Here is a 19,625-nt window from a genome sequence, read left to right as displayed (position 1 = left end):
GTTACCTGCCTGCTTTAAAATCTTGGTAACATTTTTCACCTCTTCAGGCCTGTTTAAGAAGACCAGTATGGGGAGAAGATCACAGTATAGGTAAAGGTTTTAGCTTTTGATGTAAGAAGATATTCTTCTAAGGAAGAAAAAAACATAATTTTGATTCATGCAGTTTTGAACTACCCAGTCTACTACTTTAACTTTCTGACTAGAAAACACAATGAGAACATGTCTTAGATAAAGAGTTTGCATTATTCATTTAAGTGTTATTTTCATTTTGCTATGGTGGACTTCACGTGTGAGTATCACTTCTCACCCTCTAGGTCTGCACTGGGTACGGCTAAGCCAATTTGTGGATATAAGTAGCAGGTCAACTACATCAAATACTGCTGGGGCATTGAGTAAATTAAGGACAGAGAAATGTCCATTTGGTTTGGCAACATGAAAGCCACCTCTGACCTTGACAAATCAGTTTTGATGGAGTGGCTGGGTGGGTTAGGAAGCAAAACTGGAGAGTGTTGAAAAGTAAAAGGAAATATGTGGAAGGAGATATGTGGAAGAAGTTTGGCTATAAAGAGAAGAAAAAATATACACTGGCGGCAAGAGGGCTATGAGGGAGTCAGGGAGGATTTCTTGTTTTATTTTTATTTTTTTAATTGATGTCATAATAGTTTATAACACTGTGAAATTTCAGCTGTACATTATTATTTGCTAGTGACCATATATATGTGCCCCTTTGACACTTATGCCTACTCCCCAACCCCCTTCCCCTCTGGTAACCACTGATCTGTTCTTTTTATCCATATGTTTGTTTATCTTCTACATGTGAGTGAAATCATACGGTGTTTGTCTTTCTCTGTCTGGCTTATCTCACTTAATAGAATACCCTCAAGTTCCATCCATTTCTGTTTTATTTTTAATGGGAATTAGAAGAGTATGTTTGTACTGATCCAGTAGAGAGAGAAAAGTTGATGTTGCAGATGTCCCGCAACTATTTCAGATGCAACATTTCAAATTCTGAATGCATCATCATCCCACCCCTCTGCGCTCCCTCCAGTTGGGCTGTGCCTCTGTCATTCCTTAATCAGTTTAGAGAAACTCCACCTACTGTTACCTAAACCAAAAGTCATCCTTGACTGCTTCTCCTGCAGCATTTTCAACATGCAGTCCATCACGAAGTGCTACAAAACTTACCTCCCTAATTATAAAAGTCCTTCTCCTCTTCCCCATCCTTCTACCCCTGTTCTGATTCAGACAATCACTCTCTCAGGTGGATAACTTTCGCATCTTCTCTTTGATCTCTCTGGCTGTAGTGCTACTCTGTAATGCTGCCATCTATATTGCTCTCTAACGTACATGTCAATCATCTGCTTAAAATCCTCTCATGGTTTCCCAACAACCCAACCTATTTCCTAAGCTTAGTTTCTTGGAATATCCCACCAGTGTTCCTAAGCAATGGTCCTACTGATGTATCCTGCACATATTATACTACTTCAAATCTTCAGCTCCTAGCTAAAACTGACCATTTGACCTTATTGTTACTCTTCTTTAAAAATTCACTGCAGGATCATCTCCCCCTGGAAGCTCTTGCCTCCTCAGCTGCACCATCCTGAATCCTTCTCCTATGCTCCTGTGGTAGGCAGAATCCTAAAGTGGTCCCCCAAGATTTTCTGCCTAGTTCCCAGGACTGTGAATATGCTGAAAATATGCTGATTATGTTAATCAATAAAAGTGATTTTTACAGCTGTAACTAAGGTTACTAACTAGTTTACTGTGAGTTAATCAAAGGGGAGATTATACAGGTAGGGCCTGATCTAATCACACAAGCCCTTGAAAAGCAGAGTTTTCTCTGGCTGGTGGCAGAAGGAAAAGTCAGAAAGATTTCAAGCATGGGAAGGATTCATTATAACCATTGCTGACTTGAAGGTGGCGGGGCCACATTATGAGGAATAAGGAAGGCCTATAGAAGTTGAGAAAGGCCCTTGACTGACAGCCAACAAGGAAATAGGAACTTCAGTATTACAACCACAAGGAATCAGATTCTGCCAGAAACTTGAATGAGGTTGAAGTGGATTATTCCCTAGGACCTCCCTATAAGAGCCCAGACTTGCTGATAACATTGATTTTTGGCCTTGTGAGACCCTAAGCAGAGAATCTGATTGAGCCTGCCCAGACATCCAACTTACAGAACTCTGAGATAATAAATGGGTGCTGTTTGAAGTTTGCTAAGTTTGTGGTGATTTGTTACACAGCAATTGAAAACTAATACAACTCCATAGTTATGGATCCCTGCTTACATTGGCTCCCTTGCATTTCATGTTTATGATGCTCTCTCCTCAATTAGTTTGTGAGTTGCTTAGGATAGAAACCACACTTAAACGATGCTTGTATTCCCAGTATCTAGCACGGTATTTGACACATGGGGTGGGGAAGTGCTCAACAAGTATATACTGAACATCTGAAGGGGATGTTGCTACATTGGTTGAGTCCTATGAGAAGCAGACACTGAAATGGAGTTAGGAGTGCAAGGAATTTATTGAAATGGGGAAAGATTAATGCCTGTCAAAGCTAAAAGACAGAGGAAACTGAATTGGGCATGGAAAGATTTCAGACTTCAATGCATATCTGAAAAAGTCATGGCCAATCCAGAGCAATGACTTTGGAGCTTCAGACCAAGGAGTACCCTTAGGAGGAGTCCCATGTTGGGCAGAAATGACCTGGCCCAGTACCTCCTGCTCAGTCATGGACGGGGAGCTGCCTAGGAAGAACATTACCTTGGCTTGACCGCTGAGGTGTATCCTGAAGTTGCTCAAACTAGAAGCTGTCAGATAACTGTACTTCTTGCAGGTGACTAGCAAATTCTTCCTGGAAGGAAGCTCTGAAGAATGCACCTCCACAGCCACCACACTGTATGAAAGATCACTCTCTCTTAAGTAAAGCATAACATAAGCTCTCCGCATCAGTGTGGAACTATAAGGTTTTCTCCCAGAAAGAATGCAATAAAGAAAGAACTCCAAAATGATAATATCCATGCCTCTAAAATTTAGTTAAGAATCAATCCACTATTTTACAACAAAAGTTGTAATGATTATACTTGCTCTTAATATTGATATGGTTGTGTTTTCCCAAAGCAGAGAATTATTATTCAATTATAACTTCCTCAAGGTTTTGGCAAAGAAAAGTATTTTCACCTCAAAAGCGTATGTTAAGCTCAGAGAAAAATGTGTTTCAATGAACACCAATGATAATTTTTAAAGGAGTTCGGTTTTCTTAGCATCACAGCAAAATTTTAAAGGGAAAACTCTATTTTCTTAAATTGCTCTGTCTGAACTCATATCTTTGTTCTAGAGGCTGTCTTCCTCATTTGTTTCAACAACTCTATTTGGAATTGAATAGGTGTGAATTCTAAGCAAAACTATTCAAAGCTTCCATTATCGTTTCACAGGTGTCAAAAAGAATTAGAAGTTGTTCTTTTTTTTCTTTAATACTACTGAGTGTTTCAGAGGAGAGGAAGTTTGACAATGTGCTAAAGGAAGAGCCATCTTCAAAGGCAGCTGCCAAATCGTGTTTTTTGATGATTCTCATATTTGAGAGTATCAACATCACATCAGTGGGAATATGATAACTAAGGAATATGATAATTAAGGATACATTTTTCCCCAAACCTTCTACATCCTTGTTTATGCACATGAATGTAAAACTTCCCAACACAAACTATTCTCATAAATATACTCTTAGACTTAATTATATCGAATGGCATTTTTACAAGCATAAGCCTGGATGAAACTTAAGACTGCTGATATCCATGGTGAGAATGGATTTTGGCCACCAACATCTCCCCACCCAGCTCTGCCTTGGAGACTGGAATATATCCTCATTGCCATATTGAGGTTTGGTTGTATCATATTAGATTTAAATATATATCCATAAAGTTTTGGTGGCATTTTTTGAATTAACACAATTTTTTAGACATACAACAAATCTAAGAAAAATTCATGTTTAATCTCATTTATCAGAATTCATTCTAATTCTGGCTTCAATTGACTACTTTCTTACTAATCAGGGGAAAAAAAGTCAGTTTAAAGGAAAATCTAATATTTTCCACATCTATCATCAACAGCAAAGACAGAAGCCCAGAGCTCGCTGTGCCCCTGGCAGGAAATGTACACTGCCTTCCAGTGACGCCATTTTTTTAATCTTCTTACTCTCTGCCCCTGGATGACTACATCAGACTTCTCTTTCCTCAAATCTTAGCACGCCCTCAGGTGTGCTGCCTCTCAGCTAATGGTCTTATTTCCTGTCCTGTAGAGGAAAAAACCATCAGAAGAGGTTTTCCATATGCTGCCATTTCCACATCTACCAACATGGCGGATTTGAACCCTTGTACATACACTGCCTTCTCTCCATTGCTATACATGAACTGCCTTAGCTCCTCAATAAACCAGATCTTCCCCCGGTGCACTAGCTCCCCTCCCCTCTCATTTCCTCAAGGACATGGTTCCACAACTCTCCTCTGTCTCCTGTGATCAATTTCCTTCTCCTTAGTGGATTCAGTACCATTCACACGAGCATAGAAATGCCATGTTTTATCTTGCATCTTTAAAAAAATTCCTTTTGACCTCACAACCCTTTCCAGCAAATACTCTTTTCAATAGGAAAACGCCTAAAAGCGTATAGCTATCCTCCCTGTCTACCTTCTTTCTCTCTTCCTCTCCAACCAGACTTTTCTTTCCATAACACCAAAATGGCTCTGGTGAAGGTCAGCATTGTTATGCCAAATCATCAATTTTCAGTCCTTATCTTAAACTAAAACAGAATTTGTCAAAGTTGACACTTTCTTCACTTGTCTTCAAGGGCACTCCACTTTCCGGTTCTCCTCCCGTCGTGTTAGCTGCTTTGTCTCAGCCTCTTTGCCATTTCCTCCCCATCTCCCATATATCTAATGTTGGAGTGCCCAGAGCTCATGTCCCTGCATATTATCTCTTTTTCTATCTGCACACACTTCCTAAAATATCTCATCTATTCTCAAGGCTATAAATACTATCTGAGGACCCCTAAAATTATACCTCCTATCCAGATTGCTCTCACAAAACTCCAGATTATGTCCAACTACTTACTCCCCACCTACACATGGATGTCTAATGGGAACCTCAAATTTACCATGTATAAACTGAATCCTGATCTCCCTTCATGAAAACTGATCTTCCTGGGGCCCGCCCCATTGCATAGTGTTTAAGTTCAGCACACCCAGCAGCCCAGGTTCACAGCTTCAGATCCCAGGCACAAACCTACACCACTCTCAGCCATGCTGAGGAGGCGACCCACATACAAAATAGAAGAAGATTAGTGCTGATGTTAGCTCAGAGACAATCTTCCTCAAGCAAAAAAAAAGAGGAAGATTGGCAATAGATGTTAACTCAGGGTGAGTCTTCCTCCCCCACCGAAACAATGATCTTCCCTAAATCTTCCCCAATTCACTCTATGGCAACCTTACTGTTGTACCTGAAGCCAAAAACGTGGAGTAACTTTGATTCTCCTTTCTTTCACACTCTCCATCAACCCAACAGCAAATCCTGTTGACTTTACCTTCAAAATTTATTCAGAATCTGCCACTTTCTACCACGTCCATTGCTACTATCCTAGCGCAAAGCTACTATCATCTCTCCCCTGAGTTACTGCAATAAACTCTTTACTACTCACCCTGCATCCATTCTTGAACTTCTACAGCTTATTCTCAACCTAAGCAAGATCATAGTTCTTCTCTGGTCTAAATCCTTAAATGTTTTCCCATCTCACTTGTATCAGTCAAGGTTCTCCAGAGAAACTGAACCAACAGAACAGAACCAACTGAACAGAGAATTGAAACCAAATAAAGAGATTTATTTGGAGGAATTGGCTCATGTGATGTGGGTAAGCATGAAATCTAGAGGGCAGTCTAGCAGGCTGGACACGCAGGCAGGAGCTGATGTGGCAGTCATGGGGCTGAATTTCTTCTCCAGGAAACCTCAGGTTTTGCTCTTAAGGTCTTTCATTTGATTGGATGAAGTCTACCACATTATTGAGGGTAATCTCCTTTAAAGTCAACAGATCGTAGGTGCTAACCACATCTACAAAATACTTTTGAAACACCTAAATTAGTGTCTGATTAAATACCTGGGTACTATAGCCTAGCCAAGTTGGCACATAAAACTAATAATCACACTGCTCAAAGCCAAAAATCCTTAAAATTGCCTGCAAAGCCTCATATAATCCAGCTCTCTGTTAGCTCTGACCTCATCTCTTTCCATTCTCTCTCTCATTCGTTCTGCCCTAGTCAATTTGGCCTCCTGCAACTTCTCAAACTCATCAAGTACATTCTTTCTTTAGGAATACTTTTGTTCTCTCTGATAAATTCTTCCCCAGAGGTTTGAAAGGCTCCTCTTCACTTTGCTCAGATTTTGCTCAAATATCACTTCCTTTCGTCACTTTTCCATCTTATTATCCTCCATAGCACTCATCACAGTCTGACATACAATGGACTTCTGTGCTTATTTGCTCATTGTCTATCTCTCCCTACTAGGATCTGAGCTCAAGGAAGGCAGGATCTTTGTTATGTTCACTGAGAACAGTGTCCGAAACATAGTAACTACTCAATAACCATCTTTTTTTTTTTGAGTTAATTCATGTTTTTAAACATATCATAGGGATTTCTACAATGATTACATTGAATACTTCCAGTGAATGCAGTGGCAAGGCATTGGATTGTCGATTTATAAGGCTGAGCTCTACTGTGGCTCTGCCATTCACCTCACTTCCTCTGTAATAAATCACTTTACTACTCCAGGACACAGACATCCTCAACTATAAAGCAAGGGTATTGAATGAGATTTCTTCCAATCGAGAAATCTCATCTTGTTCCTTTCCTCCATATCTTATTTTCTTTAAATAGAACCTCAAGAAATTTTACAGGTCAACAAGTTGGAAAAGTCTACACATTTCCTATTATAAAGCAGAAGGGAATTACCCCCTAACTGAAGAAGCATAAAGGATATAAATTAAAACAGACATAGTATAGGCATTTATTTATGCCAACAAATTAAGAATGCCTTCTCAGATATGATCCACCCTCATTTCAATGTTATACACACAAGTCCACGTATTTCCATAATTCCTGACCACTTGGAGGGCTTACTACATAGTTCAGAAGCTAAAGACAGACCCTGCAGGCTTTGACAGGTCCATCTCTTCATAAATACACCACTTTGTCTTCCTTCATACTGGAGAACATCCTGCTCTCCTTGGCTTCTGCATAATCTGGTTTCATATTTTAGTTTCCCCTCCTCATGGTCCCAGGGCACTGACTGTCTTTCTGGAACAAAGCAGCAATTACATCTAAGTAATCACATTGTTTAGAGCTCTCTCAAAGCCTCATGAACTCCATCATCAGGGCCCCGCCGGTCTTACCCGCCTTTCTTTACAGGAGATAATAACCCCTGTCACTAATTGGCAGTTTCAGCAATCTTCAGTGACCCACTTTCTCTCTCTCTCTCTCATTCAGACACAGAATTATGGGTATTCACTGTCCATAAGACTTTACGTCAATATTGCCAATATTTCACAACGTTTCATCACAGTCGACATCAGAGGCTTGTACCACACTTCACTGCATTTTCTCTTGCTCAGGAAAATTTCATTTCCTTTGAGAGAGAGAGAATAAAGAATCTTATACAATCAATATCTCAGATGTTGAGTTTCTCTAATCCTTTCAGCTCTAGGAAAGGAACCGTATCAGTCATAACAATCCTATGAATTTTTTCTGAGTTTTACTTTCACTAGCTTAATAATATAGTAGTCCCCGCTTATCCTTGGAGGGAAACATCCAAGACCCTCAGTGGATGCCTGAAACTGTGGAGAGTACCAAACCCTATCTATACTACATTTTTTCCTATATATATATATATCTATGATAAAGTTTAATTTATAAATTAGGCACAGTAAGAGATTAACAACAATAACTAATAAAATAGAACAATTATAACAATATGCTGTAATAAAAGTTACCATAGATCTTAGCAACCTCAGCATACAATTTTTTCTCTTTCCTTATTAAGTGAAGAACTTTCACCTTTTCACTTAAAAGAAGCACTTTGCGGCTTCTCTTTGGCATATCTGAATTGCCAGCATTACTACTCTCGCACTTTAGGGCTATTATTAAGAAAATAATGGTGACTTGAACACAAGCACTGCAATACCTCGACAGTCAATCTGATAACCTGATCTGAGACGCTACCAGGTGACTACCGGGCAGGTGGTGCCTACGGCGTGGCTCTGCTGGACAAAGGGATGACTCACAACCCCAGTGGGATGGAGGGAGATGGTGAGAGATTTCATCACGCTTCTCAGAACGGTGTGCAGTGCAAAACTTATGAACTGTTTATTTCTGAAATTTTCCATTTAATAATTTCAGATCAGATTGACCACGGACAACTGAATCTGTGGAAAGTGAAACTGTGGATAAGGGGGGACTACAATAGATTAAATTCTTAACTTTTCCAGGAGAAAAAGACTCATAGCTAAAATTTAAAAGTTCCGTTTAGTTCTACCTGCAGTCACAGGCACAAGTAAATTGGTGCTAATGCAAAAGAAATGCATAAAAACCAATTAGAGGGAAAATCTAAGAATGAACATAGCCACGAAAGGCTTTAATTGAAGTTAATGTCACATTAAAGAAAACCATTATGTGAACAATGTGAATTGAAACAGTCATTACCAACGCAGATGGGCCTGACAAGTGAGTCTTGGCCTCTCAGGCAATGCAGACCAGTCCACATGCCTCTACAACTCCATCACAACACACACACAAAAGGAAAGATGGGTAGTTTAAGATTGAGAGAATACATTGCTAACTCTAAACTGTTTTTTACTTTCACCCTTCAATTTACATGGAATTAGTAAAATTGACGCTCTAGAGAAGTTTTTGTTTTTTGCTTTTTTTTAGGAAATTTTTTTTGTACTTTTTATTAAGATTATGATAGTTTACAACCTTGTGAAATTTCAGTTGTATATTATTGATTGTCAGTCGTATTGTAGGTGCACCTCTTCACCCTTTGTGCCCACCTCCCATCCTCCTTTCCCCTGGTAACCACTAGTCTGTTCTCTTTGTCTACATGTTTAACTTCCGCATATGAGTGGAGTCATACAGAGATTGTCTTTCTCTATCTGGCTTATTTCACTTAACATAATGCCCTCAAGGTCCATCCATGTTGTTGTGAATGGGACGATTTTATCTTTTTTTTCTGGCTGAGTAGTATTCCATTGTATATACATACCATATCTTCTTTATCCAATCATCAGTTGATGGGCACTTAGGTTGCTTCCATGTCTTGGCTATCGTAAATAATGCTGCAATGAACATAGGGGTGCATGGGACTTTTGGAATTGCTGATTTCAAGTTCTTTGGATAGATACCCAGCAGTGGGATGGCTGGGTCATATGGTATTTCTATTTTTAATTTTTTGAGAAATCTCCATACTGTTTTCCATAGCAGCTGCACCAGTTTGCATTCCCACCAGCAGTGTATGAGGGTTCCTTTTTCTCCACAACCTCTCCAACATTTGTCACTTTTTGTTTTGCTTATTTTTGCCATTCTAACGGGTATAGGGTGATATCTTAGTGTAGTTTTGATTTGCATTTCCCTCATGATTAGTGATGATGAGCATCTTTTCATGTGTCTATTGGCCATCCGTATATCTTCTTTAGAGAAATGTCTGTTCATATCCCCTGCTCATCTTTTGATCGGGTTGTTTGATTTTTTCATTGTTGAGCTGTGTAAGTTCTTTATATAGTATAGAGATTAACCCTTTGTCAGATATATGACTTGCAACTATTTTTTCCCAATTGGTGGGTTGTTTTTTTGTTTCAATCCTGTTTTCCCTTGTCTTGAAGAAGCTCTTTAGTCTGATGAAGTCCCATTTGTTTGTTCTGTCTATTGTTACCAGAAAAGTATTTTTAAATGCTGAAAACTACCTCACCTGACTCTAGTGCCGCATATCCCCCCGAATTCTGCCAATCGTTGGCCGTTTTTGTATGCCCACTGAAGTCAAGGCCTGTCCTGGACCAGTTACATGCTTTGTCTCCATTAAACACCAGAGACACTACAAGGTAGGCATTATTATTCACACTTCACGGGTTAGAATGCTAACGTTCAGAAAGCTTAAGACAATTTACCCGAGGCTGTACAGCTAATTAGAGAGAAAGCTCAGACGCAGACTTTGGTCTACCAGACTCCACCGCTGATGTTCTTTCTACTGCTCTGCATAAAAAGGAGTCACAATTGGGATTCTGTGAAGGAGAGGTTTTTTTTAACTACAGGGAATTGGGATTTCATGGAGAACAGCAGCTGTAAAGGAGCCTCTCATTGCCTTCCCAGGTCACAGGGAAGCGTGCCCAGGCCCAGTGAAAGGGCACAGGGAGACGGGCATGAAGGTCAAAGAAAACCTTTCCAGGCCTAGCTACTGAGAGACAGGATTGCTAGGGGGAAGGAAATAACTGAAAGCGAGCTTTTGAGCACTAAAATAGGCACCATTTTCTCCATGCACGTGTGTTTTCACATTTTGCATCCAGTTTTTTGGCAGTGTTATCGGGAGCCGGACCCGAGCAGAGTCCTTCAGGGTTCACGTGGCGTTTGATCACTGACCTCATACACTCACGACAGTCCTGCAGTCAGGCTGGAAACATGGCACACTTTCCAGAATCGCTACCAAATTTTGAGGGCCTGCCGTGTACTGACCACTATACTGGAGGGACCACATGTTGCCAATTTGTGTCCCCACAAAACCCTTCAGCTGAGAGGGAACTTGACTGATTCATTTCCCCCAAATCAAAAGGCTAGTAAAGCAAATTCAAAGCATAAATGAATAGATAAATAAATGAGCACATAAATAAGAAATAATGACTTTATTTTTAAAAAAAGAAAAATGATTTGCTATGTGAAGTTGGGATCAATATAAGTCTCCCAGCTCCCCATTTCGGTCACATCGCTGGCCTTCAGCCCCTTCTACAGAGAATTTCTGGGCTCCCACTGAGAAGACAAGGCAAACTAGGTCTGATTTCACATGGAAAATTAAAGCTAAATCACTAGCATCTGTGTTAGTTTCCTATGACTGCTATAACCAATTACTTAAAGCCACACACATTTTTTATCTTACAGTTCTGATGGTCAGAAGTCCAAAATGGGCCTTACTGGGTATACAATCAAGGTGGCAGCAAGGTTGCATTTATTTTCAAGGCTCCAGAGAAGAATCAACTTCCTTGCCTTTTCCAGCTTCTAAAGGCCACCCACAGACCTTGATTTATGGCCCCTTCTTCCATCTTCAAAGCCAGCAGTGTAGCATCACCATCCAGTCCCTCTCGGACTCTGACCACCACTCTGCCTGCCTTTTTCTCTTTTAAGGATCTTTGAGATTACAGAGGGCCCACTCAGATAATCCGTGAATAATCTCCCCAGCTGAAGGTCCTTAATTTAATAACTTCTGCAAAGTCCCTTTTCCCACGTAACCTAACACATTCACAGGTACCTGCGATGAGGGCATGGGCATCTTTGGGGGCCATTATCACACCTCCCACAACATACTTGTCTGGAACTTAAATTCACTGATCTGGAAACAAAGACTTAAAAGAGTTTATAATAACAGAAACCATTGCCTCTTTTGTATGAAAAATGATGATAAAAGCACTTTTTTTTTTTAAGATTGGCACCTAACAACTCTTACTAATCTTCTTCATCTTTTTTTTTCCTTCTCCCCAAAGCCCCCCAGTACATAGTTGTATATTCTAGTTGTGAGTGTCCCTGGTTGTGCTATGTGGGACACCGCCTCAGCATGGCCTGATGAGCAGTGCCGTATCCACACCCAAGATCTGAACCTGCGAGACCCTAGGCTGCTGAAGCGGAGTGAGTGAACTTAACCACTTGGCCACAAGGCCAGACCCCTAAAAGCACTTTTGAAAATCAAAGTTCTTAGTACAATTCCAAGGAGCAAAATTCTTCAACTTGACATCTAAGAAATGGTTCACATTTGGGCTACAGAAGGAAATAAACCAAACATCTTCGATGAGGGGAGAAGCCAACTCTACTACAGTAAAAACAAATGTCATAGAATTTAAGGCCAAAAAGATGAACCGGGTGGGGGTAAGGGTAGGGTGGGGTCTATGTTACCACAGAATGAATGACCCATTATTTGAATTTTAGGCTCTTCTGCTCACTAGCTGGGTGACCGTAGGTAAGTTACTTTAGAAATCTATGCTTCCGTTTCTCAGATGTAAAATGGAGACTACTTCAATACCACAGCTATAATTTTAGGGTTGTTGTGAGATTAAAGATTGCGTCCCTTAAGTACCTATCACAGAGCTTGGTCCAGGGCAGTTGCTAGGTAAACAGTAACTTCTCTATTTTCGCTTTTGTTAGCTTTGTTATTATCATACAAGGAACTCCCTGTGCAAGGATGTTTTCCATTATATGGTTAAAATGTACAACATTTATATTCCTGAATGGAATCTGGCTTCAGGAAAGTTCCTGCAGAGCTATAACTCCTTTCATGACAATACTTTATAAAATTGCCTGATGAACTACCCAATAACAAATTAAAGAAATGGTCAAGTTTTGACAATTAAATTACACAAAGCGCCAAACGCCATAATCACAAACTGAAAACAGACCACACTGGAATGCTAATTCAGCGAAAGGAACGCTGACAGGAGGACTTGCTGTCTGCAGGCTACCACAGAGTACTTAAATAACTTCCTGACGAGCTAGAGGGCAGTTTAATAAATAAAGAGCTATATGGATCTTACCATGTGAATATAATTACCAATCTCCTTTTCTAGTTCCTTTAGATCATAAAGTAGTTCCTGACACCACTTCCCCAAGTCAGTATTCGAAATGAAAATGTTTCTGACCTAGCTGAGCATACGCAAGTTACTTCAAACCTCAATTAAGCTATGTAGCATATTTTTTAAAAATTGAATGCCTAATATTGAGCAGATAATATATTCCCTACACAAATCTGAAACAAGGCTAATTGCCCCCCAAAATAGAATGTTATTTTTTAAATTAAAAGAAAACATTTACAGTTGTCTATAGAAAATATTCTTATTTTGGTAGTCAAAATATCTAATGCTACATTTGTGAACTAACAATTCAACAAAACAAGTTTGTTTCTAGCAGAAAATCTATCAAACATCAAAGAAAGGGATTTGATGATCAAGAGCATTTTATCTGATCAATAAAACAACAGGAAGAGCTTCTTCGTGTAGTGATTGTGGCGTATATCAAAATGCGCATATTTTGTTCCAAAATCTATAAAAAATCTCACTTATAAAGTTTATACTTTCATCAACTTGTTATGTAAAATGCAAACTCCATATACAGGCTCTCATATTCATAAGCAAAATATAAGTATATTAAAACAACAATAATATGTCCTTTAATGTTATTTCCTATAAGGAAATTGCTTTATGGTTTTCTGTCTTATTCTTGTGAAATTTGAGTGAAAATCAGAAGACTTTTATAGCCTTTTAAATTTAAAATTACATCTAAAGATTAGAGACACACCTGATACCGTCAGCCAAGGCAAAGGAACTCTGCCCTTGTTACAGCGCCCGAGAGCCAGCGCACGTTGTCGAAGGCCTTCTTGATTTTATCAGCGTGATTTCATCAGAGGCTTGCAATGAAGAATCAGAGTTTATATGCCTATGGCTGCCAGAACACTGGCATTTTAACATCTTCATAGAATTGGATCTTGAGGGATTTACGATGGCAGCCTTTAGCTATCTACAACACTAAATTTTTGAAGTTGGGAAAACTATTAATATAAGAAGAATGTAAAATGGCAAGTGCCTTGATGTGAAGCCTTTGCAGCAGGATATGGTGTTAAATGAAGCTAACCAATTTCCACTTTGTAGTTTTGATAGATGTCCAGAGGGCCTTTTGAAAATAAAACAAAATGAAAGGAACACAAGCTGAGTGATCATTTCATCAGGGGACCCTTGCTTTATACTGTAGTTCAATTTAGGCAAGTCACTACCAGAAAACTCAAGAAATACTAAAGAACTTCTCCTCCTCAAAACTCCTTTCATCTCTCATCCAAGAGCATACCCTAATGTGCATTTCATCATTTTTCTGAAGTTAGACTACTCTTGTTTTCCCATCCAAGAGAAAACATTACTGAGTCCACCCCACTCCACAGAAGCTTTAATATACTACTTGAATATGCACCTAAGTGTTTTGCACACATTGGGTCTGCTGAAGACTGAATTAATTAGTTTGTCAAAAAATATTTTCTGAGCATCTATAATGAATCATGACCTATGCTAAGTTCTGAGAATAAAACAATGATCCAGACAGGTATAATCCCTACCCTCATGGAACTTACAATCTACCTGCAGAGACAAACAATAAACTAATTATTCCTTTCAAATGTGATAAGTGCTGTGAAGCAGAACAGGGTATTTTAATAGATTTGACTAAGTGAGGCCTCAGAGAACGACTCATAGGGAAGGGATCTATCAGCTGATTTTGAAGGATGAGCAAAACTCATAGGGAAAATTGCTGGGAACCATTTTGGGAGAAGGAAGATTATTCAGGCTGAGCTAACAGGCCCCAGAGTGGACTGAAGTGTTGAAAGTTTGAGAACTGAGAGAAAACCAGAATGGGTGCAGCCAAGAGCAAGGAGGGATCAGCATGACATGGGGGAGACGGAGAAGCAGGCAGAGGCTAGATCATGCCAGGCTTGGAAGCCATATCGAAGATTTACTTTGCCCTAACAACAATGAGAAACCACGGAAAGGTGTTGAGCAATACACTGATACAATCAGCTTATGTTCTTAATAGATCATTTTGGCTGCAGTGTGGAGAATGGATTAATTACTATTAATGAAACACCTATTTCTGAAAGATTCATGGATTCGCCACACTATATAGCAACAGCAAATCAAAAGGAAAATGAATGCAAGAGGTTAATGAAAAAGAATTATGCACCAATAAACCTGAAAGAGTCTGAAGTTCAATTATCCACTATAGCAAAATCCACTATAGCAAATCACAAAGGCATCCTCGAGGTGTGGAGTAGTTCTGTCATCCTCTACTGGGAAGCATTTAGGAAAGTAAAGTGTGCAACATCCTTAGGTTGATGGTTGAGCTGCTCTGTGGCTCCCTTTGTTCCCAACAGCAATACTGAACACTTCCTGTGTATTCAGTGTTCAATTAGCCAGCAGAGAGATGCTCAAGCATTCACCGCCCACACACACATGCATCCTCCACACACACACTCCCCTATATAGAGAGAAGGGGGCATGTCTCCCTTGGATGGAAACAGTCTGTGTGAGAGCGTATGTTTGAGAGGTGGGGCGGGCCTCCTGGCAGGTGATCTCTGGAACTTAGAGCAGCACCTGTGCCAGAGACCAGCTCCCAAGTCCCCTCATACCCTAGAATTCTGTAAAAGGACCAACTATTATTCAAAAGTGGGACTAATATAAGAACATTTTACATCTCTAAGGGCTCAGAATGCTTTTCCCTAAAATATATTTTGCAAAGAATTATTGGAGACGGCACCACAGAAAGTAGAAAGATGAAGCCGGGAGGAATTACAGAATTCAGCAAGTAATGGTAAGTAAATTGCTCAATGTTATTTTACAGTTTATACAAGTACCAATTATTAAAACATTTACCCCACGTGTGGTTGTGAGGAAAAGGAGAGGCGCCCGAGGTGGGGGCGGGAAATTAAAGGATGAACACATCTTAGTTTATGTCTTTTAGGGTCTATAGGTCCTTCATTTTAATTTCTGTTTAAAAAAGTATGTTTGAACATTTCTGCTGATGTAATAAAGAAAACAGAAGAATAGAAATAGAAGAATCATTTTCAATTTAGAAAACCTAGAAACAAACAAAAACAGATAGAAAACAGCAAACATGCTGCATCTAACAAAATCCAGAAATGGAGACAAAAGCAACAAAGAGACCCTGCGATTAGCAGAGGACCCGAAGCTGGAGAGCAGGACTTCAGCGGGAGTACAACCGTGCTCCCAGCAGCTCGCCTTTTAGAAGTCATTTTCAAATCTTTTAAAACAATCTAAGCTACTTAAAAATGACACTCCTTTTATAAAAAGAACACAAGAAAGTTGAAAATAAGGGCAAATGTTTGCAAAATAAAGCTGAGTTGGCAATAAAACACAAAAGAGAATTCAAAGCCAAAGGTTTGAAAGAGACAGCTTCTGGCGGGTTGATGACACATTGATAAATCAACAAGCTAATAAGAAGATATGAAAATCATAAATTTTAACATCTAACAACATAAGTTCAAAACTTAAAATGGAAAAACTGACATTCCCGAAGAGAAATGGATAAATCCATAGTTCACAGTAGGAGAACATAACATTTTAGTTAGAAATCAACAGACAAATTAGAAAAGAATATTAATACAGGGTATTTTAATGTCACGTATAAGAAGTATGATCTAACACATACACACACACACACATACACAATAAGCTGCATAAAAGACAAGCCATTCTTTTTTAGTACATTTAGACACACACACACAAATGATTTTGTATCAGGCTATAAAGAAAATCTCAAGAAGTTTCAAAAACTTGGTATCTTATGAGGCTTATCCACTGGCTATATTAGAAAAAATTAGAAATCAACAACAAAAAACAGCAAGAAAAAACCGTACATCTTAACATTAAAACCCACATTACCAGAGAGTCATTGCACTACATAGGAAGTTAAATGCAAATTACAACCTAGTGAGCTCAGATCTGCCCAAGGAGACATGTACAAGGATGTTTAGTTAATCATTGCTTTAAACAACACGTAAAATTTGGGGGGAAAGTCCGTTGTTCAATAGAATAAATAAAATTGCTGAATAAAATGTGGGACACAGTTTCCAACACACATCATTGGAAAAAGCAAGTTGCAAAATAATGTGTGGTATACGATATCATCTATCTACGAGCAATAGAAAAAACACAACACTATACAATCTTGATGGAGCTTACATGTGTAAGCATATATTTGTGTATACATATTTTTGTATACACTTATGTATACAAATATACATATATACTTATACGCATACAAACATATATATACACCCACACACACAAATCCAGAGAAAAACATCTGACAATAAACACACCCAACAGAGGAGAAGGGAAAAGACAAATTTCATTTCATGGTCAAAGAGGATCTCAGCATTTTCTACAGTATTTTATTTCTATAAAGGAAAACATATTCATGTATCACTTGGTTTGAAACAGAATATAAATTATTTTATAACTTATTGAACTTTGAGCAATTACAGATAGTAAGTAGAGGAGAGAGAAAGAATGAGAAACAGACAGCCAGAGAAAGAAAAAGACAGAGATGGAGAGATACAGACAGAGACAGAGACAGAGAGCTGGAGAAGACAGGGGAAAGCTTCCTTAAACAGGGTGATTGATGAGGGATCCCCGAGGAGCTGACATTTGAGCAGAGGCCTGAATCACGTGAGGAAGTTGGCCACGAGGAAAACAGGGAGAAGTGTGTGTCAGACAGAAGGAACAACAAATACAATGGCCCTGAGGCCAGCTTGGTATGTGAGAGGAAGGGCAGAAGAGGGAGAGTGGAGAGGAAAGTAGGAGGGACATATTTGGGGACAAGTATGAATTTTATCCTAAGAGTTATGGGAAACAATTGGAGGATTCTGTGCAAGAAAGGGACATGATTTACATTTTGCTTTTCTTTAATTAAACTTTTAGCAGAGCCGGCCCGGTAGCATAGCGGTTAAGTTGACGTGTTCCGCTTTAGCAGTCTGGGGTTCATCTGCTCAGATCCCAGGCACCAACCTGCACACCACTTATCAAGCCATGCTGTGGTGGGGGCCCCACATATAAAGTAGAGGAAGATAGGCACGGATGTTGGCTTAGGGCCAGTCTTCCTCAGCAAAAAGAGGAGGATTGGTGGCAGATGTTAGCTCAGCGCTAATCTTCCTTAAATAAATAAATAAATAAATAAATAAAGCAATTGTGCATTCACATACTGTTATAAGAAATACTACAGAGAGATCTCATGTATCCTTCACCCAATTTTCCCCAATGGTAACATCTTCCAAAACTATATCACAATCAGGAGATGGACATTGATATAGTCAAGACACAGAACATTTCCATCACTACAAGGATCCTTCACGTTGCCTTTCTAAAGCCACACACACATCCTTCCTTATAACCTGACAGTCATTAATCTCATCTCCATTTTTATAATTTTGTTGTTTCAAGAATGTTACAGAAACGGAATCATACAGTATGTAACATTTTGGGATTGCCTTTTGTCAGTCAGTATAATTCTCTGGAGATGCACATAGGTTGTTGAGGGTAAGAACAGCTTGTTGCTTTTGTTGCTGAGTAGTGTTCCACGGTATTAGAGTTTGTTTAAACATTCGCCTCTTGAAGGATATCTGGGTTTGGCTAGTAAGAACAGAACTGCTGGGGCCGGCTCCATGGCCGAGCGGTTAAGCTCTTGCGCTCCACTGCGGCGGCCCAGGCATCGGATCCTGGGCGCGGACATGGCACCACTCGTCAGGCTACGTTGAGGCGGCGTCCCACATCCCACAACTGGAAGGACCTGCAACTAAGATATACAACTATGTACAGGGGGGTTTGGGAAGATAAAGCAGGAAAAAAAAAAAAAAGAAGATTGACAACACTTGTTAGCTCAGGTGCCAATCTTTAAAAAAATAAAATAAAAAAGAACAGAACTGCTGTAAAACTCATGAACAGGTTTTTGTGTGAACATAAGTTTTCACTTCTTCAGGATAAACGCCCAAGAGTGCAGTCGCTGGGTTGTATGGTAGCTGCATGCTTAGCTTTTTAAAAAACTGCCAAACTGTTTTCTAGAATGCTGTGCTGTCTTACATTCCCACCACTGACTGACCTAATTTCTCCACATTCTTGCCTGCCTTTTGTGTTGTCACTGTTTTTATTTTAGCCATTTTTAGACATTCTGGTAGGTGTATAATGATATCTTGCGATTTTAATTTACATGTCTCTAATAGCTAATGATGATGAATATCTTTTCATGTAATTATTTGCCATCTGTAAATTCTCTTCAGATAAATATGTGTTCACATCTTTTACCTATTACCTAACTTAGTGTTTGTTTTACTACTGAGTTTTGAGAGTGCTTTATATATTCTATATACTAATCCTTTGATGGAAACGTGGTTTGTAAATATTTTCTTCCAGTCTGTAGCTTATCTGTTCATCCTATTAACAGGGTTTTCTGCAGAGCAAAGGTTTTTAATTTTGTTGAGGTTCAAATGATCACTTGTCCCTTTTATGGATTGTGTTTTTAACGTCAATTTTAAGAATTCTTTGCCCAGCCCCTAGATCTCAAAAATTTTCTATGTTGTTTCTAAGAGTATTACAATTTTACATTTTCAATTTGTCTGTGATCCATTTTGAGTTAATTTTTGTATAAAATGAGAAGGTATGAGACATATATCTATGTTCTTTTCTTTTTTCTTTACGGATATACCCCCAAAAGTCCAATCTATTTTTTACGAATATCCTCCAGCACCATTTTTTGACAAGGCTAGCCTTCCTCCATTGAATTTCTTTTG

This window comes from Equus przewalskii, chromosome 18, assembly GCF_037783145.1.
Source record: "Equus przewalskii isolate Varuska chromosome 18, EquPr2, whole genome shotgun sequence".
Taxonomy (NCBI): domain Eukaryota; kingdom Metazoa; phylum Chordata; class Mammalia; order Perissodactyla; family Equidae; genus Equus; species Equus przewalskii.
Note: the sequence above shows the minus strand (reverse complement) of the source record.